At 39.4% G+C, this 23,834-nt stretch overlaps 1 long non-coding RNA gene across 1 annotated transcript in view; it reads left to right on the top strand.

The window, feature by feature from the left end:
• LOC123504834 overlaps positions 1 to 9,753 on the top strand; it is a 37,399-nt gene extending 27,646 nt beyond the window's left edge. The window contains exon 3 of the long non-coding RNA XR_006674972.1: positions 9,042 to 9,753. This is a non-coding gene — a long non-coding RNA (uncharacterized LOC123504834). The remainder of the gene's footprint in view (positions 1 to 9,041) is intronic.
• The last annotated feature ends 14,081 nt before the right edge of the window (positions 9,754 to 23,834 follow it).

Raw genomic sequence — 23,834 nt, 5'->3', positions numbered from 1 at the left:
CACAGTCAAGAAAACCGAGGAGCAGGTTCAGCAGAGGTAAACAAAGCGCATGACAGAGAGAGAGAGAGAGAGAGAGAGAGAGATTGTCCCATAGAAGTGTATAATTCTAAGGCTAATTTAATCAAAGAAACAAAGATTTTCGATATTGAACATGCATATGGTAACATTATTGATAGCTAGTGTAGTGTAGTGTGCATAAACAATATTCCCTTGTGAAGCTTGAAAAATCTGCTGGTAACATTTTGCCTTTCCGCCTTCGGGGTCTAATTTTATTCGGTGCTGATGTCTAAGTAAGTTGTGTATATGCACTAAAACATTGATATTCACTACCAGAACACTAATTCATCCAGCAAACAGAGGAAATGTGCAAGGTTTACTGCCTATTAATTTGATGCTAACGTCGACGAGCCGAAAGGTTCCTCCACGAACTTGCTGGCTTTCCAACCCGTTTGTTTACTGAAGATTCGTAAACTCCGCGGAAAACAAAATGGCCAGCTTGCTGGATAAAAATTCCGTTTTTAATGTATATGTTATGTGCGAACTGTATGATTGTGCTTATAGTGTATGTATGTATATATATTATATATATATATATATATATATATATATATATATATATATATATATATATATATATATATATATATATATATATATATATATATATATATATATATATATATATATATATATATATATATATATATATATATATATATATATATATATATATATATATATATATATATATATATATATATATATATATATATATATATATATATATATATATATATATATATATATATATATATATATATATATATATATATATATATATATATATATATATATATATATATATTTAGAAACATTCTGTTCTATCAACACACCTGATTTCTGAGGACACAGAGATGGCCAGGTGGATTCTGAAGACAATTATTTCTATTAATAGTGTAGAAGTCTTGTTAATCTTGTCACTAGAAACGTAGAGGACTTTAAAAACCAGTGTAGCTTTCACTATGTAAAGAAAAGTGAAAAAAGTAACGTGTTTTTCTAGCTTATGGTCTTCTCTGGCAAGGTATATAGCCAATATAGGTGCCGCCGTAGTACAGTGGAACCATGCGTGCTTTGGGATCCGAGGGGTCTCCAAGTGCACGAGTTCGAATCCTGTACACGGTCTGAGTGCAGGTTGGGCTTCCTCACTCAGGGCAACGGTTTCCTAGCGGGTGGGCTTTGAGATAGGAGGTACCCTGAAAAGTATCCCCTTTAGCCCATAAATTCCCGTGAAAAGACCACATAGTATAAAAAAAAAGGAGATAGGATGAAATAGTGAAAGAGGTAAGAACAATTAACTGAGTTACGAGTGCGCCATGACATGGAGCTCTCCCGAGATAACACACTTCCCCACCTCAATAGATATTTTTGACCAGAATTTAATACTTTCTTTTTATCAACTCTGACAAGCTTTTATAAATTACTTTCGCGGAGAGAGAGAGAGAGAGAGAGAGAGAGAGAGAGAGAGAGAGAGAGAGAGAGAGAGAGAGAGAGAGAGAGAGAGAGAGATGGATGGGGGCTAGGTGAAGCATTCATTTATTGCTAAGAGTGCTTTTGACATAAAATAAATGGAGAGTAAGGGCATAATTTTCATCCGTCGAGTTATTTCTAGTCTCCGTTTTGCAGATTGGAACAAATTACATTGGATTTGGAAAAGTGGTTATTACTCGCTCAATTAAACCATTACCTTCAAGGTCAGCTCTTACCCAGCACGATGATACGATGATACAACGAAGCCTCCTGCACTTGCAAGGAGGAGTTGTTTTCTTTCTTCTTCTTCTTCTTCTCTCTCTCTCTCTCCTGGTCAAGGAGAGCTTTTATAAATCACTCTGCAGAGAGAGAGAGAGAGAGAGAGAGAGAGAGAGAGAGAGAGAGAGAGAGAGAGAGAGAGAGAGAGAGAGAGAGAGAGAGAGAGAGAGAGAGAGAGAGAGAGAGAGAGAGAGAGAGAGAGAGAGAGAGAGAGAGAGAGAGAGAGAGAGAGAGAGAGAGAGAGAGAGAGAGAGAGAGAGAGAGAGAGAGAGAGAGAGAGAGAGAGAGAGAGAGAGAGAGAGAGAGAGAGAGAGAGAGAGAGAGAGAGAGAGAGAGAGAGAGAGAGAGAGAGAGAGAGAGAGAGAGAGAGAGAGAGAGAGAGAGAGAGAGAGAGAGAGAGAGAGAGAGAGAGAGAGAGAGAGAGAGAGAGAGAGAGAGAGAGAGAGAGAGAGAGAGAGAGAGAGAGAGAGAGAGAGAGAGAGAGAGAGAGAGAGAGAGAGAGAGAGAGAGAGAGAGAGAGAGAGAGAGAGAGAGAGAGAGAGAGAGAGAGAGAGAGAGAGAGAGAGAGAGAGAGAGAGAGAGAGAGAGAGAGAGAGAGAGAGAGAGAGAGAGAGAGAGAGAGAGAGAGAGAGAGAGAGAGAGAGAGAGAGAGAGAGAGAGAGAGAGAGAGAGAGAGAGAGAGAGAGAGAGAGAGAGAGAGAGAGAGAGAGAGAGAGAGAGAGAGAGAGAGAGAGAGAGAGAGAGAGAGAGAGAGAGAGAGAGAGAGAGAGAGAGAGAGAGAGAGAGAGAGAGAGAGAGAGAGAGAGAGAGAGAGAGAGAGAGAGAGAGAGAGAGAGAGAGAGAGAGAGAGAGAGAGAGAGAGAGAGAGAGAGAGAGAGAGAGAGAGAGAGAGAGAGAGAGAGAGAGAGAGAGAGAGAGAGAGAGAGAGAGAGAGAGAGAGAGAGAGAGAGAGAGAGAGAGAGAGAGAGAGAGAGAGAGAGAGAGAGAGAGAGAGAGAGAGAGAGAGAGAGAGAGAGAGAGAGAGAGAGGGGCTCCTCCCTTCCCAGTGCGGGAGGCTTCGTTGTCTGCTGGTGCTAAGAGGAATCACGCCACATTGTCAGTACACTGCTTAAGTCGATCTGGTGGCTAGTTTTCCAGGACATGACTTAGTACTAAATAATTCTAGAGCAAGTGTTATTCATATACAACTAGATGAACCCTTGCACAAATCTATAGTGTCTGTTTAACATATTAACCATCAGAACATGTACATCCCCACGCAGTCCGTCACTTGTTTACTCATACATCCAGTCGCGCTAAAACACATTTGATACCGCGTGAAGCTAAAACTGTACGAGATCAGATGCAGGCTAGCTATAACGCATTAAATTTCAGAAGAATCTGTATTTTTAGACACCGTGCGTAGCTTAGCCATTGCGTAGAATTAGTCTCATTATTACATATTAACCATTTCACTATAATATGCAGTATGCAGGTTACAACTTTAAAAAGCATTATATTACCGACACAAGAATTTCTACTTTCTCTCATCCTTTCTCTGTTCACCTCCCTAATGGAAAAGTTAATCAGTATTCTCAATCTTTCATCTCTGAATTGTAATGCCTAGAAACCCTGTCTTTCTCTTTTAGTCCCTCTTTATGACTTGAATTCTTTAGAGAAACTTATCCTTCAACTTTGGATTATCACTTCGGCTCCTTTTCTTTAGGGACACACACCTCTTCGGACTCTTTTCACCTTATTTGTTGCTCTAGGGAAGGGATCTGAAGAATAGCTATTGGTGCATCTAGTCAGTACATTGTTAAAAGGTAGCTGAAGAACACAATAAATGTCTCAGGGTGGTTTTTGATGAATGGAAGACGCGCTCAATAACAACGAGAGTGTTACAAGACAACCACTGACCAAACAACAGTTCTCCCTTTCATCTACGCCTCGATCGTCCCCCCAAAAAACACGCCTTTATTGTGTTTTTTGTGTCTTCCATATTATTTTCTCGTTACCGCCAAACATTGAGTTACATCAGGTGTATGGAAGTAGCCGCCGCTCGCCTCCCCTCACACTAACCTAATACTTGCCGGTCAAACAATGTTAAGCTCAGAAAATTGTGAATTGATCTAGCCATTCAATTCTTCATCCATTTACGTACTGTCTATTTGCTGTTCATCAATCTTCCTACCTGCCTGCATGTCTGTCTGTCTGTCTGTATGTATGTATTTATGCATGTATATACAGTACGGATATTCATTCACATTTCTATCCATTATATTGTGCATGTATATGTGTGTTTACTTATATTTTGTTCATCACTGTGTTTGTCTATATCTCTTTCTAATTGCTAACTAACCTTCTTACCTAACCACTCCCTGCCCCCCTTCCCAACGCATACATTATTCCCCTCCCTCCCACATACACACACACACACACACACACACACACGCCCGGTAATTCAGTGGTTAGAGCGCTGGCTTCACAAGCCAGAGGAACGGGGTTCGATTCCCCGGCCGGGTGGAGATATTTGGGTGTCTCCTCACGTGTAGCCCCTGTTCACCTAGCAGTGAGTAGGTATGGGATGTAAATCGAGGAGTTGTGACCTTGTTGTCCCGGTGTGTGGTGTGTGCCTGGTCTCAGGCCTATCCGAAGATCGGAAATAATGAACTCTGAGCTCGTTCCGTAGGGTAACGTCTGGCTGTCTCGTCAGAGACTGCAGCAGATCAAACAGTGAACACACACACACACACACACACACACACACACACACACACACACACATTAATATCACTTACTAACTTGTTCTTGATACGAGTAAATAAGCACACGAGTTCTGAGGCAGGCGGTGAAAGTGTTCCCTTTCTTAACTGGAGGACATCAAGATGGCAGGTGTGAGAAAAGATGTCCCTCGTAAGTACTGCCGAGCGACGCCACCAGGAAAACAAAGAGGACAGCGCTTATTGGTGGTTGGCAATGTTATGAAAGGATTACTGTGAGGGTGACTGGGTGGGGTGGAGTACGAGGTAGGAGAAAGCTGTGTGTGAGGTTGGGTGGTGGATATTAGAGGATAATAAAAATAATAAAAGTGTGTGTGTGTGTGTGTGTGTGTGTGTGTGTGTGTGTGTGTGTGTGTGTGTGTGTGTGTGTGTGTGTTTGTGTGTGTGTGTGTGTGTGTGTGAAATGGAGGGAGTAAGAGAAGGATATAATCGGTACGAAAAGGATGTATGTGTGAGTCAGGGAAGGAGTGTGGAGAAGGAAGGGAAGTATTGGAGGGAGTACCATAAATTTCGCGACTCATAAAAATCATTACGTGTCCTTATGAATCTGAGAACATACATGGCTTGTAGGTTTAATTTCCTCATAATTATCTCTCTCTCTCTCTCTCTCTCTCTCTCTCTCTCTCTGCACTATTTATCTAGCGGAGATAGCATGCACTGCTAACAAGAAGCGAGAGACTTAATAAACATTTGGGACGTGGTTCATAATCACAGTCATTGTTTCTCTCGCTTTCCTTGGGGTTTTATTTCTTTTCAATTACAGAAAAAGGTGATTCATGGAAAGAGAAAAAAAACACAATGTTTGTTAATTTCATTCTTCACCTGATGATGGAAAGAGTGCGAGATGTTTTTGCTGAAAGTCTGAATGCACAAAACACATCTTTCTGAAAATCGTATCACCTCCCGGTGTTCTCAGTAACGCATGATTGGCACGCATCATTGGTTACTCAATAAAACATTCTTCGAATACAAAAGTCGCCTTGAATAAAGTGGGGGCGATGTGTCTTCATATCCCGTAAATAACAGAGGAATTTTTCTGCCTGAGACCTTTTGCAGTGCAGTGTTTTCTCAGGTAACACACGCGTCCATCACTGAGCGCTGGGGAGGAGAAGCGAAAACACTTGGAAAGAAAAAAAACATACAATGGTTTTTAATTTACTGTTATATAAGCTCCAACGTTTTTTTTTTATCAAACAGGATGAAATATAACTTGAATTACAAACCTGTCTACAAACAAAAACACGCTTTAATCAGAAATTCTTTATAATGGTCTACGTTGCCGACCACAAGCACACAAGCAAATATATGCAAAGTGTTCAGCAATTTGCGCAATCTATGTGTGTGGCAGCCACGTCAGATTCCTAGGGTAGGTGTGTGCATGGGTTATAAAATCTGGGGATTGGTTTTAATGGCGGTGAATTTCATAATGACATGAAAAATAAATGCAGAGTAAATATAACTGTGAGTCTCATAAGGAAGTATTATTATCCATACAAACAAATCTTGTATCTTAAGGTAAATAAGAAAATGATCTATGAATCACGAAAAAAAAAGAAAAAATATGTTGCATAATTATACCAGTGGGAGAGGAGTAACTAAAAAAAATAAATAAAATAAAGCTGTTTATATGTAAGGGGAAAAATCACTCTGGCCACCCATGAAAACAAAACCATATAGAAGTATCAAGGTGAAAATAAATGAACAAAATAAACAGATAAATGAATAAATAACTTTCCATGCATCTAATGAAAAGCAGAACGTACAAGATATTTCAGACAATGGAAGAGCAGCAACAGCACCAATAACAACAAACACAACAACAACATCATCAACAACAACAACAACAACAACAACAATAAAAAGAGAAAAAGAAGTTCTCGTTACACAAATGGCGTGGAGATAACATGGCACAAAAGTAACCAATTGATTCAAAACAAACCTTCAAAACATCAACTTCACAGTGAACCAGTCTCGTAAACACACCAATTATCCTCCCATAAAATGAAAAAAAAAAGCCTTTCGTTCATCATTAACAAAAAAACAGTAGATAAATAACTTCATTAAACAAAAAAAAAATCAATACAGCAATGTTACAAATGAGACCGATCCGGGAAACACACCTGCAAAACATCTCTATTTTCTTACCTATTACTGATATTACTGATTCTCTTCATCGAGACCACTAAGACTCAAAGGTTGCCAGTGAGAGTCTCTTTGTCCCTCACGTTGCCCCTCACTCCGCTCGCCTCCAATGTTTTATGGCACAAGTCTCGCAATAATTCAAGGAGATTCTCCACGCTGGCTTTCCCTTCCCGCCTTGCCGATCTACGCCTCCCGCAACACTTTTCCTCTTATCACGTCTCCTCTTGCCTTTCGCCCATGTCTTTGCTCCCTCCCCCCCCATCTCTCTCTCTCTCTCTCTCTCTCTCTCTCTCTCCTTCAGTACTTTCCATTTTTTTTTTCATGATTTCTCCCTCACACTTTTGTTTTCTTCTCGTAGCTTCTCTTTCTCTTTTTCTTTCCTCTCGTTATTTTTCCTCAAACTGTCACTTTTTGGGTTTCTATTCTTCAGTGCTCTCTCTCTCTCTCTCTCTCTCTCTCTCTCTCTCTCTCTCTCTCTCTCTCTCTCTCTCTCTCTCTCTCTCTCTCCTCATTTTTCCACCTTTCGTTACTTTCATCCTCCTTATCTATTTTTCATTCTTCTCTGTATTTTCAGTTTGCAAGAGGATAAACAGTTCCACCACCCTTCTCATTTCCTTCGTGCAACCTTCTCTGCCCTCCATGCTATCAATCTAATGGAAAGGTATGGCTAATGCTAACAACTCTCCATTAATTAAACTGAATATTAGTCCATTTTCTTATTTTCTGGAAGCGAGATAGAGACTTGTTGCGGCCGTTCCACGGTGAACTTGTGAAATTTTTTAGATACTTTTTGGTGCGGAAGTGGAATTAAACCTTTGAAGCTCTCTCGGAGGAGGATTGGATTGTCCTTTACAAAGTTTTTTACCCTCTTGGTGAGTGAACTATTTGGCTTTTCCTAAAGAAAAAGCGGAGGGGAAAAAAAGAAAAAAGTGTACCATTAAATTCCTCGTATTGCCAACTTTTTATTGGTTTTCCTTTAAATGGCCGGAGTTCCAGAAAGGTTCTCTCGTACTTTTTTTTCTTTTTTGCATTTCATTGCACTCTCAAACTCAGGCGTTTTCTTATTCTTTCGTTTCCATGAGTTCTTCTTCGTCCTACATTTAAGGAAAGACACACCCTTTCCACCTGCCCCCCTCCCATCTCTCTCTCTCTCTCTCTCTCTCTCTCTCTCTCTCTCTCTCTCTCTCTCTCTCTCTCTCTCTCAGCCTCACACTCTCCTTTAAACACCACAGTAAGAGGCACGGCGCTTCCCCATTTCTTTGTTTTCTTTCCTTCCTTTCTACGAAGTGCATTTATACGACAAAGCCTCATTTCCTTGCAATTTCCAGGCCATTTTTAGTTCCTGGAATGATGCCAATAAAAGACTGTAACTGAGACGGAACTCCTATTCCCTGGGCAGTATTCTCTTTTTTTTGTTCCTCGCTCGTGTTGCATCCCACTAGTAGTAGTTTGCGCTTCTTGTTCACGCGTCTTTCTTTCCTCAGTTTAGAAATAAGGTCAAAGTCTCGTGTTCTTTTTAAGGTATTGCATTTTCATTACCGTCTCTTCATTTCTCTCCTATAATCTCTCTCTCTCTCTCTCTCTCTCTCTCTCTCTCTCTCTCTCTCTCTCTCTCTCTCTCTCTCTCTGTTAGCAATTCAGACAAAAGTAAGTAAAAATATGGATATGAAAAGGTTTGTTAATAGTGTCGCTCTGAAAAGGTACACGAAGAGTATGTACGTATGTAGTAATGGTTTATCTGAGGAGGTTCCAGTAAGAAATGGATAAAAAAGGGAAAAAGATGTCACAGGAATTGATGTAAAAAAAAAAAAAAGATAAAAAGTAATAATAATAATCATGATAATAATAATAATAATAATAATAATAATAATAATAATAATAATAACAACAATAATAATAATAATAATAATAATAATAATAACAATAATAATAATGGATGATACAAGAAAATTTTTAGACAGGAGAGTAGAAGACATGCAATATAATGGCATCATGACGTTTGGAGTCGTTACGTAAAGAAATATACTGTATATACTAGTTTTATTCTTTATGTTTTCATAAATTCATAAGTTGTTCACTGTTATTCTCAACCAAATGGCCATATCCCTACCCCATATTTTTCTATTCATTTTGTCTTCTAATGTATTTTTCCTTGTGTTATTTTCTCTATTTTTCCCCCGTGCCGTTTATTTCTGTCTTTTTCTTGCCTTTTTTTTTTTACCTGAGCCATTTTTTGATTTTTAGTAATTTCATAGCCATTTTTACCCGTGGCAGTGTTTTTTTTTTCAGCCTCCATGTTACGTTGTTCCAAGCATAAATCTCCTTATGCAGGCTAGAGGAGCAGGCGAAGCTGGAGGCAGACCACGTCATCTGAGAATCCCCGCTGAAAGGAAGTGATGTGCAGCTTGTGGGCGGCGCCTGAGGAACCTGAAGAAGCGTTCCCAGGAGCCTCGTGTAGGTAACGCATACCGGCCACTGAGACTAACTGCTTCATTTTTACCAGACGGGGGAAAATACGCGCGTTGAAATGCTTTATTCGCGTGTAGCAGATAAACTGGCAGCGGCACCCATCCCTCAAGGAATCTATCCACATTACAAAAAGATAAGGAAAGAATAAGTGAAATAAGTAAATATATGAATGCAATAAATAATGAGCAAAATCAATTATCCAATCCAGCAATACAAAACAAATGAGTAAGATAATTATCAAATGAATAAAATAATTAAATAAAAATAACGAAATAGAAGCGAACAAAACGAATCATCTAATCAATCAACAGGAAACAAATATAAGCAACATAATAAAAAAAAACAAATAAAATCAAACAAAAAAAAACCAGAATAAGAAAATAAAATAAAGAACATCCGGTAAAAGGCAACGAAATATCTGAAAAAATTATTTCTTTAACTAATTGAGAAGTGAAAAGAAATATGACTACAAGTAAAACAAGCAGAAAGTCATGAAATGCTATGATACCAAAACTATACCAAGCTTTCTTGTAACAAAAATAAATAAGAAATGAATAAACAAGGACACATAAGAGTTTTCGTTCTCTTCTCTAGCTAAAGAAAATAATAAATAAAAAATTAACACAATAAGATTTTTTGTTTTCTTCTCTAGCCACAAGAATGGATAGATAGTGACATACAGGGAGAAGAGTGTCGCCAGTGATCACAGCGCTTCCTTTTCTTCCAGTTTCCAGTCAAGGCGAGGAACACAAGGAGAGGAGACGTGTGGAGGGTGCAAAAAGAAAAGTTAGTCATTCGCAAGAGACTCTAAGAACGAAAACCTAAAACTCCATTGTGACGCCTTCTGATAAACACACAATACGATTTTTAGCTCCTTAATCTGGGAAGCAAATAATTATGAAAAAAATCTTGAAGCTAACAAAATCAACTCATCAGAACATTAAGAATTTCGCAAAGACAAATTCCTTCAACCATATAAAGGACGAAGCAAAATAAAACAAAACAACTTACATGTAAATCGGGACAACACAAGGAGCTCATACCAAATATTCTTTATACCATTAGGATTTCTGTTAAGATAAATTCTACAAAACAAAAACAAACAATATAAGGCTGAGGGCTTGGAATTGTATGAAGTGAATCAAAGAAAATAATACAATATAAAACGAGGGCTTGCAATTGTGTGAATGAAGCAAAGTATCAATCTTCAGAGTTTCGATAGATAGAGATGTCTACAGAAACTAGATAGACGTTCAGAGAAGAAAAGCGTTTATCCACTAAAAAAAAAAAAAAAATGAGGGACTAGAAAATGGCATCTGTTTTTTTAGCTCCTCTCTTATTTCAGGAGAACAAAAAGTAAAATAATTTCCATTCTTTTCCTCAAGAGCGGTGCGTTTGGCAGGACGGCGGTTCACTTTCTCAAGTTTCCATTGAGCTGAGCCAGCCACTGGTTGGAAGTTAATTGATTGGGAGGGAAACAAGAGGAAAACTTTCAAAACGGTTCACAATTATTTCGATGAAGTTAGCCAGCTCACCCATTTCTAATTTTTTTACTCCTTCTTTAATCAAACATTCCTGAGTCGAGGAATACTTGAAAACTTAAGACAACAAGAATCGCAGCCCTGGGTACGTAGAAATCAAGTCAGAAACTCATTACATTTCTAATAGAAGTTATCTTATTTGTTAGAATAATGAGGAAGAACACAAACGATATAATGAAAATAGGGAAGTAACAGATTCCTGTGTCAAAGAATCCTTGAAGACTTAACTGAAAACAAGAATAACCATAATGGGAGAGAATCACGTCAAAAATCCATTACATTACATTTTCAGTACGACTTTTTTTTTTCTATAGCAATAATAAGAAATACAAACCATATATATACAGAAATAGAGGAGTGACATATCCCAAGTCGATGAATCGTCAGAAACACCTACCCACTTTTTTTTTCTTTTTCTTATGGAGATTCTCATTTCTATTGCAGTAATAAGAAATACAGACGATGGAGACGAAAATGGAAAAGTAACAGCCTTCTTTTGTATATTCCCTATTTGACTACACGAGGACGCCATCAAGAGACAAGGCACAATCTCCTTCCTCACCTTTGTTTATTCAGCAACCCCCGTTGTATTCAGCCATCACGGTCATCTCTCTCTCTCTCTCTCTCTCTCTCTCTCTCTCTCTCTCTCTCTCTCTCTCTCTCTCTCTCTCTCTCTCTGTCTCTCTCGGATGGCCCAGCGTTCGTCCCTCACACAGCTTGAATAATAGTGCCCAGTGATGGACATAAGGGGAGTTGATTGTATTTATTTTTCAGGGTCATTCTTAACCCCTCGCTGCAATATTAAGAGGGTGCGTGATAAAGCCGAGGTACTCACTTCTCCCCTCTGTCTCTTGTGATATAGTATGCTCCGTGTTTCTATTTCAGTTATTATACAGAATAGGTCAAAAACTATCAACTCGTACAAGGCGGCACAAAACAGCGAAGTTCTGACATACAGTACAAGAACATAGTTACGAAAATAGCATTAGTATGAGGTATTTAAGTCTTTTTCATTTGAGGCAAGGAGAAACAATTTAAATAATAATAAATAATTGTAGTATCCTAATATTTGAGGATTACTTTTAAATAAATATAGTATGAAAAAAAAATGTGTACTGGTTTGTCTGTTGTTCCCCGGTTCGCGTGGCTTCATTAATTACAATTACTGACCTGAACTCTTGGTTGCAGTCTAATTCATCTTTTTTTTTTTTTTTTTTTTAGTGGAGGAAATTCTTAACATAATAGTTTTTTTTCCACTGTTATTTTCCACCATATATCTTGAAGGAACTTAGTTGAAAGCAAACTGCACTTGATGTAAATGAACCATCGCGGAACTGACATGTACGATTAAAATAAATAGAAAAAAAAATACAGTCCAGCTTGGGAGCTTCCAATATGGTTTTCTGGCATATTGTTACTCGTAAGTGCAGTCTATCAACTCAGGCAGTGTCTCCCTCGGCACTTACCTACTATAATCAATGACACATTCCAGTCCACATCTGAGACAAAGCAGAAAAAAAGAATCTAAGAAGGGAGAGAAAGTGGATACAACAGATGCACAGATTATACAGGAGCCCAGACGCATTTCAGGAGACATGAGAGAAGAATGAGAAAAGTTTGGCTCCTTTAAGTCTCCTTCTCTTAGACACAAATCTTTCTTTTTGTATCTTCGCAGCAGCAGTTTGGAGACGCTCACAGGAGAGAACGTCGAAGGGTCTGTTTTTAATTATTCTCTCTCTCTCTCTCTCTCTCTCTCTCTCTCTCTCTCTCTCTCTCTCAGTGGTATGCAGCATTATTCATTACGTTCTTGTGAATGCATCTCAGGAGACTAATAAAACACCAAGCATAAGTTTACCAAGCATATCCACCTATAGTTTCCTGATATTTTCATTAACAAAGCATCTTTAGAGCAAGAATATTCATTAACTTCTTTATTATTGGAATTTGTCACCGCTGAAATCCTAAATACATTCTACCTATGACTGATTCACCTATGCTTTGTTTACTTGTATTCATAAACGCTTACCTATATTTTTTTCACTTATACCACGATTTGTCGTCCCCATCCACGACTGGTTCTTATATATTTTGTACATCTACATTCATTCAAACCTTGTTTATCTATATCTATTAATGTTCACCTATGAATTCTTCACTTAGTGGACAACGTTTCATTGCCGTCATCTGTGATTTCTGTCCACAAAAAGTGCTTCAGTTTGGATTAAAAATTCAGCAACATAAAGTCAAAGCATTTACAAGAAGCCGTCAGTCATCTAATTTACTGGAAAAAACGAAACCTGCGTAATTATCTCCTTATACACCCTCTCACATTTCTTATTCACAACAGCAGTAATTCCCAAACGTTTCCTGAGCGAGTACCACTTGGAGGTTCCGTACAGTCCCGCGTACCATCTGGTTCAAAAACCACTCAATTCCAGCAAATATCAATCTATTCACAAATAAAACACAAATCAACTAACAACAAGGAACACAACTCAATTTAATAAGCGGGATGCATCTGTTTCTCCACCAGCTGATCGATGCCAGATTATCTTGTGTAAGGAAATAATATTTCTTATGAGAAATAAATTTATTCAATTTAACTAAAAGTCACATATGATCCTGAAAGTGCTCGTGTACCACCTGGAAGGCCTTCGCGAACCACTAGTGTTATACGCGTACCACAGGTTGGGAACCACTGATCTACAACTATCAGTAATTCAAAATTTCAAGTAGCAACTTTGCTGTTGTTGAGACTTATTTTGATTAGACTGATTAAACATGAGCACAGTTTAACCTTCAGTATTACTTCTTCATTCCTCGAGACCTACAAACCTCTTCCTCTTCAAGAACGTATCCTTCTCTGATAAGCCTGATAAGTCTTTCCAAGTAATCATTTTTGTTTTATGTCGCCTCTTCTTCCTCCTCCTGCCCATTCCCCTCTATGTCTCTCTCTCTCTCTCTCTCTCTCTCTCTCTCTCTCTCTCTCTCTCTCTCTCTCTCTCTCTCTCTCTCTCTCTCTCTCTCTCTCTCTCTCTCTCTCTCTCTCTCTCTCTCTCTCTCTCTCTCTCTCTCTCTCTCTCTCTCTCTCTCTCTCTCTCTCTCTTTTCAAGTGACGGGTCTCTCTAAGAACTTTGATCACGTCCAGCAGCCTCCCTTCCGCCGTGAGCAGCTTCATTATTCCTTTCGTAGAATCTGGCCTTTCATGGGCTCCACTTCACTAACAACTGGGAGTGAAAACCCTTCAGCTCATCAATATTCTTTATCTTAATCACCTCCGACGATCTTAGTATACTAGTAAGTAGGTTGACTCTCTCTCTCTCTCTCTCTCTCTCTCTGTTTCTCATATGGGTAATTGAATGAAGAAGGTATCAGCTTTATACAATGATGAATAATTCCTTTGTGCGGACAAACTTAACCTGCATGACACACACACACACACACACACACACACACACACACACACACACACACACACACACACACACACACACACACCGTTACAGGAACAAAGATAAGTGACCCTAATAATTCTGTTAGGCACTACTATATTTAATGTTTCAATGTTTAACCTTTTTAGGGACTGGTACTTAAGAAGGCAACTTTTCGTCCTTAGCCTGCGCTCCTCATACATATAAAAGTTAGTTACTGGAGGAAATGATGAAGTTGCAGATGAAGCTGTGTACTGTTTTATGGCATTCAATATTTTCACCTTCAGTATAGTAATGGCTTAGTTGTAGGTAACTTGTATTTCCTTTGAATGTATCTGATGGATTTTCCTCACAAATTACGAATCTATCAACACTTAATCGATTAGATGACTTGATGTTAAGACTCAAAGGTAAATCAAACAAAATGCAATGGGCGCAAGTGCAGGAGGCGACTCTGAATCCTAGAGTACATGTTAATTGTACACGAGGAGGAGCGGCAAGCAGGGAGGCCAAGGCACTTCCCGAACCCTCTTCCCTTGATGGCACCTTGTGAATCCCTTGGCACTGAGGCACTGAAGGGCTGAGTAGGGATTAATTGTCCTCATCCTACACAAACACCCCGTCCTCCACTCCAAGCGTCCTCCTTCTCTTCTAGTATCCTCCCCCTCCTCCTCTTCCTCCTCACCCAATATCCTCCTTTAATCTCCTATCACCCTCTTGTTAGCCTTCCTTCATTTTCCTCCCTCCAATTCCAGCCTCCTCCTTGTTTCTCTTCCAGTATCCTATTTGTCTTCTTTCAGCATTCGTCTTTATTTTCCTATCACCACTCCTCATAGTATTCCTTCCGCCGCTTCCTGTTGATTAATATTTCTTTTTCTTTCTAATATCTCCTTTTTCTTCCCTGTTATCCCACGCCTCCCTTTCCATGGTCCTCCTTCCTTCAGTCTCTTTAAAATTTTCAGTAGTCCTCATTGCTCCCAGTATCATCTTCCTCCTCCTCTTCTTCCTCTCCTAACATCTATTTCCACTCTCCTGTCACCCTTCATCTCTCCTCTTGTTACCCTTCCTTCATATTACTCCTCCATTCTCAGTCCTCCATCATTTCCTCCAAGTATTCTCCTTCTGTCATTTACCACCCTCGACCTACTCTCCCATCATCTTGCTCCCTTCACCTTCCTCTTCTCCTTCATCATCTTTTCCTTCTTTCCTTCCCTTCCTCCAGATCTCTTCTCACCCTGTCCGCGTCCCGCCATGCATTAGCAGACCCAGCTATTCAACACCTGCTGCCGAACTACCATAATTACTTGTCACCTGGCGATTAATTAACGTATTAGGTTTCTTGTGACATTAACAGATTTCTCAGGGACATTAACCGGAGAGTTAGTGGTCGGAGCGTTCCCTAAGTGGTTTGTGACACCGGTATCACGGTGAAGGGAAAGCTTGAGTGACGCTGATTATTCGGACACGAGGGATGGCGCGGTGTTGGCAGAGAGAGGGTTATTTGATGTATGTTGGTTGTGTGAAGAGAACTCGTCCAGTAACGCCAAGATATGAAGGACTGCAAAAGAGAATTTGTTGTAAGGTCTGCTAAAGATTCTTCATCAGAATTTGGAAACTTCCTTAAGGCGTCTTCTATATACAACACTGATCAGTTCTGTGTAGATCATTTAACTGGATCTGGATCTGATCTGGATTCAGCAAGAAAAAAAAAAAAAAAAAAAAAAAAGATCGCTTATAGCCATTACTGATCAAAATAACACCACAAGCACGTCGCTGCCCAGCTGTCACAAACGGCAGACTGTTGATGCCCGCCACTGTGCTCTAAGGAAGTATCAAAGAGGACTGTAGCCTATGTCAATTTCTTTAGGAAGTTAAGCTGAAAAGGCCATGCCTACATAAGCTACACGAGACCTAAGGTGAGGCTAACTTGGCCCGGTTGCTGACACTACTGGTACCATTACTGAGACACTTCCAAAGTAGAGATGCAAAATTTTTGACTGAACAAGTATTATTTTCCTTTGTTCATCATGTAGTCAATGGTAGAGGCATTAATGGCCAGAAGCAATTCAACAAAGGCTTGGTGTGGACTGTAATATCTGCAATGTTTCCAACATCTGTCACCACCACTATTCACATTATCCACACAGTACCAGTGTGCAACGATCTATTACCATTCGCTTTGCTTTTCAGACATATCAACCATTTTCTTGCTGTGTATTCCCCTAGATAAGTTCCCAGTAGATATTGCTCACCCGCTAATATGGCTGCTATATTAGCGGCTGAACAGTATCTAATGGGAACTTACCTAGGGAAATACACAACAAGATTCAGCACGTATCGTCTGCTACATACTTGTATAATCCACCTCCAGACCCAGGTCACACAGATCATTATCCGGATCACTCAGGTCAGGCCGCGCGGCCTCCTCAGTGATATGAAATGGATTACGGTAAATGGAAGATGCCTATAACGAAACAGTTTCTTCACACAAACACTTAAAAAAAAAATTTCAAGCATCTATTTTTTAACAATAGTTATTTGAGTTGTCTTGTAGAACAGAAAATTAAAAATAAATTACTTATACCTTCCTCTCACAGTCTCCATGCAATCTATCTTGAATAATGTTCTGAATGTTAGCAACGAAAGACCACGTCAAGATGGCGTTTGTGTGTCTGTACCGTTATTCCCTCCATAGCAAATCCCTTACAAACAAAGCTTACACCTCCCCACACGTTCATTATCCTCCCTTCACCAGTAATTACCGCTCATTAGTCTCGTGTGCCGCGACTAACCTCTCCTTTGTCTGGGCGCAGGTAAGTGACGTGCGAGAGATAGTAGAAAACAGCTCAAAAGAATACACTAGTGGTGCGTCATAATGAGACAGGCAGAGGTGATATCAAATTCCATCCTTCTTTCACAGCCTCGCAGGGAAAGGAAGCATGCATCAGCAACAAGCATTCTTCAAACAGCTAGTATTTTCAAGGGACTATGTGTGAATAAATATAATCAGATTAGTTTACATTACTAGATTTGTCTCTATTTTTTATTTATATAATGGAAAAAATATTGTCTCGTGCTGGTGTTGGTGTCATGTAACTCTTTCAGTGTGTGTGTGTGTGTGTGTGTGTGTGTGTGTGTGTGTGTGTGTGTGTGTGTGTGTGTGTGTGTGTGTGTGTGTGTGTGTGTGTGTGTGTGTGTGTGTGTGTGTGTGTGTGTGTGTGTGTGTGTGTGTGTGTGTGTGTGTGACAAATCTTTTGACGTTAAAGGAAATTTAATTCTTCTTTGTTTGTTATTAATGTTGCTGCTGGCTGTGATAGTGGTGGTGGTGGTGGTGGTGGTGGTGGTGGTTACAACGGTAATTTTACTATTGTTTTTTAATTGTTTGTGTTGTGGTTGTTACAGTACTTAAATTCTCTAACCCGGCTATCCTTTGTTAAGTTCAAAGCACAGTAAATGATCATACTAGGTAGAGAGAGAGAGAGAGAGAGAGAGAGAGAGAGAGAGAGAGAGAGAGAGAGAGAGAGAGAGAGAGAGAGAGAGAGAGAGAGAGAGAGAGAGAGAGAGAGAGAGAGAGAGAGAGAGAGAGAGAGAGAGAGAGAGAGAGAGAGAGAGAGAGAGAGAGATTACCATTTATTGACTTTCATAACCAATTTCCTTAATATCGTTCATGATTATTTTTCCCTCTTTCATTATTCGAGAAAAAAAAAACAATTAAGAAAAAAATGTTAATAAATACTAGTAAAAAAAAAAAGTGTTTCTTGCACTTCTCGGATTTTTCTTTACTACTACTTACTCTCACAAGCAGAGTTGCCTTCCCATCGTAAGTGATTATTCTTCCTCTTTGATCGGTAGAGCAAAACTAGATAACAGAAAATATACAAATGACAAATGACTTACAACAATATTAGTAGGTCCTTTTGTTGGACTAATATTAATCTCTTTTGTATTAGATTATAATTTTTCCAAGAAACATTTAATTGAGAATACCATAATAAATTAATGAAAGTGTAATTATGTTTTTTTTTTTTTTACTCAGTTTTCCTTCTCGCATTTTGGGCAGTAGTAGCCTTCCTCCTCCGCATAATTTACTATAACACAGACAATGACTAGAAAAATGGGAAGAAAATTTCCGAGTCTATTAGTTAAAAAATACAAGAATTAAGATATTTTCCTAGAAAACAAAAAAGGAAAAGAAAAAGACAAGATTTTTAGAATATACCAGCAAAGGACGTGAAACCGGAAAGAAATGGAGGAGCACAAAAATGGTTAATTGATAATTTTGAATACAACCAGCAAAAAATAATTAAGGAATGAATATACTCGTTAGCTGTTGTATTAGCAACGTGAACAGAATTCAGATAAAGGGATTAATATAAGAAGATTGCCGGAAAAAGCGAGACTGAGGCACTTGTAAATTCTTGCACCAATATCGAAGACACAAATCAAAACAAGGATGAAATTAAATAAAAAGTCTTGGAGCAATAAAACGAGGAAAGGGAAGAAAACATGCATATGAGGAGTAATCAATGACATTCTTGCCACGTTCATTACTGCAGCTATAACAATTAACAGGGAGAAAAGACAGGACACAAAAGAGGCTGTTATCGCTTTCTTCCTTCCTTCCTTCCTAAATTCCTGCAACATAAAAGAGATCATCGACTTCATCTTCTCATCCACGTGATTAATTTTTCATTAGGAGGAATTAATTTTATCGATTTAAGAATATTAATCTCCTCCTGCAGTGGTGGGAACGAAACTCTTGTGCTCCAGGCGCCGCGATGACAACATAACAATAATGTTCTTGTAATTGACAAAAGGGAGAAAAATAAAGAGATATAAGTAAGAAACGAGGAAGGAGTTTGAGAATATTGGATATTTAGAGTACGACCAATTCTCTCTCTCTCTCTCTCTCTCTCTCTCTCTCTCTCTCTCTCTCTCTCTCTCTCTCTCTGTACGCTGCGATTAACACACACGAAAAAGCTAAAAATGTATCACTAACAAGGATGAAAAACAGCGACCAGAGATTTCTTTTTAAAACAAACAAACACACACACACACACACACACACACGCGCGCGTACTACCATTGTTCCTCTCCAGATAATGAGGGGCGGAGGGAGAGAATAGGGAGAGCGTGGGTGATGGAAGAGAGCTAGGAAAAAATATTTTAATGGCTACTCGTATCCCAGTGAGACTCAGATAAGCAATGAAAATATCGTACGTGTTTTTTTAGTTTTCTTTTTTTTCCTCGTTCCATTTCTTTCCGCCCTTGTAGTTCCTTTGTTCATGTCCACGTGTGTGTGTGTGTGTGTGTGTGTGTGTGTGTGTGTGTGTGTGTGTGTGTGTGTGTGTGTGTGTGTGTGTGTGTGTGTGTGTGTGTGTGTGTGTGTGTGTGTGTGTGTTTTCATTATTTTCTGGTAACCCTTCAAAATTTCTAACTCCTGTTTCTTTGTGTTTTATTTAAATTTTCTCTCGTAGTTTTGCTCTTTTGTATGCAGCATCACGTTAAGCCGAGTGGTGTGTGTGTGTGTGTGTGTGTGTGTGTGTGTGTGTGTGTGTGTGTGTGTGTGTGTGTGTGTGTGTGTGTGTGTGTGTGTGTGTGTGTGTGTGTGTGTGTGTGTGTCGGCGTCTTTCCCTTGTTATTTTAAGTGATTGTTTTAATAAGACTCCAGTTTCCAGCACCAGGCTCATAATGCGTGCCTCCCTCCTTTCCTTCTTGCTATCCTCCTTCCCCAAAATCTTCGTACTTCTTTTTCTTTTTTCTCCTCCTCTGATTCTCTACTACCTTCTTTTTTTCTGTATCCTAAAGTTAATCTCCTCTTTTCCTTTCTTCTTCTAATTCTTTTCTATTTACTTTTACCTCCTTTCTTTCTCTTCTTCCTTTCCTTCTCGCTTCCTTTCTCCAACTCCTCCATTCTTTCCTTTCTCGTACTTTTTTTCTCCTTTTAATTTCCCCAGTCCTCATTCGTCTCCCTCGTACCTTTCTTCTCTTTCATTCTCCTGCCTTACTTGCCTCTCTCCCTCCTTCCTCTCTTTTCTTTCCTTAATTCCTGCAACTTTACACATGTCTTCCTCAGTCAAAATTAGTCCTGTCTCGTTAGTGGAAACAAGTGTCTCTTTTTTTTTAATGCATAAACACTATTTCTTTAAAGGTGCATTTCGCTGTTTACAAAACCTATCTAATTATTTTCACGACTATGAGTGAAGAAAATTAAATATGTTGACACATTTTCTTTTCTTGATATTTTAGTTTATTTATTTTTCAAGTTATCTTTATTTTTTATTAATCATTTTTGTTATTTTATTATCCGTTTCTGCTTCTGTTTTGTTTTAATCTCTTGAGTTCCAAAATGTCTGTAAAGTTACGTGTTTTTCTGTGTCTAAAGAGCTGAAGTGAATATTCTGCGGTTCATTCTCTCATTTCCCTCCCAAAGAAATACTGGAAAATGATGCAGCTTGGTAAGTAAGACAGAGGTGTAGAGCTCTTCACTACAGGGAGCCTTTGAGTCTTTGAGGGAAAAGACTGCTTTAACTCATGTTTACAGTTTAAACGTATCTATTTCCACCTCAGGCATTCGGCTTTTCCCGTGTTTAGAATATCAACAGGAAATGCCGAATCTCCCCTCTGGGTAAGAGAGTTTTGATGAAGTTAGACATTCTGAGAGGGCTGTTCCCTTTCCCTCAAATCCTCACCCTAAATAGAGGCCTCCTCCATACAGTGAACGCGCGTTTCTCTCGGGTAAAGGGACCAGTGATTTCGCAAATAATCTTACTTAAGGGTGAAAAGAAAACAGATTTTTTTACGTATGTGAGAGGGGAGTCTCTAGCCTGGGGGAAAGGGCCATTAAGAAAAGGCTAACTGAAGGTGTCAGTTTCCGAAGCGTAAGGGTGATTGAGAATTTGAGGAAGTCTCAAACCTTCCTCTTGAAAAAGTTTAGTTAGAGGAGTTCAATTCCAGTGTTGCTTTTCCATTGTGGGCACTTTGATTAATTTTTCTTACTCGCCCAGGTGACTCCAAATAATGCTAGTGTGGCTTCCTTTCCACTCGTTTAGACTTCTAGTTCTTTGGCAAGTATGCTCAACTATGATATCCATTTTGGGCTCTGTGATCTCTAGTTTTTTGTTCCATATTCTCAATTGTGATTCCAATGTGATTTTCTCTTCCTAACTTTTCGTTCTTATGGTTTTCTAGTCCATCATCAATTTCCTACAATCACAGCCAGACTTCTTAAACCCATGTAAGAATCAAAGTTCATATGTTAGAAACTTATTCGCAAATAAATTATTACTTTTGTCTTATAAACACATAAAAGAAATCTTGATGCTTTTTTTTCTTTTTTTGAAGCACGTAGCCTTCTTGAATGATACACAAGGTCAGCCATGCATTGTTAACAAGGAAGAACAGCTCAGTGAAAAAAAAAAAAACATACAAGAATATTCTTACAGTATATACATACGTACATACACATGCACTCTTTCACATTCTCTTACACATTTTGCAATAGCGTGATTATTTGCTACAAGATAAGAAAGGTACAAGTAAATAAAAAAAATAGACACTAAAAGGTTACATAAGCAAGGATTTCTGACGCTATGGAGGGGAGAGGGAGAGAGGTGGGTGGGCAGACTGGGAAAGGACATGAGAGACTGGCATGAAAGAACGTGGGATTTTTGCTCTTTCCAGTAGATGGAATGCTCAGTGATAACGGGTATGAGAGAGAGAGAGAGAGAGAGAGAGAGAGAGAGAGAGAGAGAGAGAGAGAGAGAGAGAGAGAGAGAGAGAGAGAGAGAGAGAGAGAGAGAGAGAGAGAGAGAGAGAGAGAGAGAGAGAGAGAGAGAGAGAGAGAGAGAGAGAGAGAGAGAGAGAGAGAGAGAGAGAGAGAGAGAGAGAGAGAGAGAGAGAGAGAGAGAGAGAGAGAGAGAGAGAGAGAGAGAGAGAGAGAGAGAGAGAGAGAGAGAGAGAGAGAGAGAGAGAGAGAGAGAGAGAGAGAGAGAGAGAGAGAGAGAGAGAGAGAGAGAGAGAGAGAGAGAGAGAGAGAGAGAGAGAGAGAGAGAGAGAGAGAGAGAGAGAGAGAGAGAGAGAGAGAGAGAGAGAGAGAGAGAGAGAGAGAGAGAGAGAGAGAGAGAGAGAGAGAGAGAGAGAGAGAGAGAGAGAGAGAGAGAGAGAGAGAGAGAGAGAGAGAGAGAGAGAGAGAGAGAGAGAGAGAGAGAGAGAGAGAGAGAGAGAGAGAGAGAGAGAGAGAGAGAGAGAGAGAGAGAGAGAGAGAGAGAGAGAGAGAGAGAGAGAGAGAGAGAGAGAGAGAGAGAGAGAGAGAGAGAGAGAGAGAGAGAGAGAGAGAGAGAGAGAGAGAGAGAGAGAGAGAGAGAGAGAGAGAGAGAGAGAGAGAGAGAGAGAGAGAGAGAGAGAGAGAGAGAGAGTCAACAAAGAATACACATGACACGAAATGAGTAAATATGAGTGACGTGCGAAGGTAACACAGAAGAGGAAATTGCAGAACGAAATTGCTGTTTTAATGTCTTTTCTGTCACTGCACGCCGTCCTTATTGCAAAGCCTGGCTAAAAAAGAAAAGGAGACAGGAAAAGAGATACAGAAAGGGCATAAAGAAGAAGAAAGAGAAGAGAGAGAGAGAGAGAGAGAGAGAGAGAGAGAGAGAGAGAGAGAGAGAGAGAGAGACACCTGAGAATTCCCATAATATGCCTTGTTGTAGGTCATTATTAATGTAATAGTGAAAACATTACCGCAAAGTTCCGAGGAATGATGGGACTATGATGTAATGTCCTCGCTTTTTAAAGGTGAGTGAATGGAAAACGTGTCTCGGCAGTCTCTCTCTCTCTCTCTCTCTCTCTGGTTTAATTATGGAATCTTTCAGTCAGTGATTAATGACCTGGATTATGAGGATACTTATGAAGATGGCGATGCTCTTGCTGGTGGTGGTGGTGGTGGTGGTGGTGGTGAGTCGAGTAGTACGGGAGATGACGATGATGATGATGATGATGATGATGATGATGATGATGATGATGATGATGAAGACGATAACTGTAATGAAGAAAATATGGAAATACTGAACGTGTTGTTATCATGCTCTAGATGATAGTAGTGGCGGTGACGATAGTGGTGATGATGGTGATGATGACTGACTCCTTCCCTCCTTTATGTAGTTACTTCAATACGATGTGTGTGTCTTTGCTCTGCTGTGGGATCCTTTGTAACAGTAATAATTAGTATTTAGTAGGTTATCGGAGGTGTTACAGAGAATCTATTATCCTGATGAATCCTCTCAATGGTAGCCAGCGTGTGGTGGTGATGGTAACGACAACAGTGAGGATGAAGATGATGAAAATGATGATGATGATGGTGGTGGTGGTGATGGTAATGATGAATATTGGTTGTGTGCAAGGATCTAACGGTTTTCAGTCGGGGGGGATTTGCATTGCGAGCTCGTAAAGGCAAAAGGTTGTCAAAGAGATATCTAATCCATTTGAACCTATGCGCACATCGCGTGGATGAGTGAGTGAACACTATGATTGACTAACTATAAAGAATGTGATGATAGCCGAAATTGAATATGTCTTCGTTCTCTCTCTCTCTCTCTCTCTCTCTCTCTCTCTCTCTCTCTCTCTCTCTCTCTCTCTCTCTCTCTCAATGAAGTATTACCACTGAATACACCAACACCATTTCCGCT

This window comes from Portunus trituberculatus, chromosome 17 (genome assembly GCF_017591435.1).
Source record: "Portunus trituberculatus isolate SZX2019 chromosome 17, ASM1759143v1, whole genome shotgun sequence".
NCBI lineage: Eukaryota > Metazoa > Arthropoda > Malacostraca > Decapoda > Portunidae > Portunus > Portunus trituberculatus.
The sequence above is the reverse complement of the archived record's forward strand: the minus strand, read 5'-3'. Positions and strand labels throughout refer to the sequence as shown.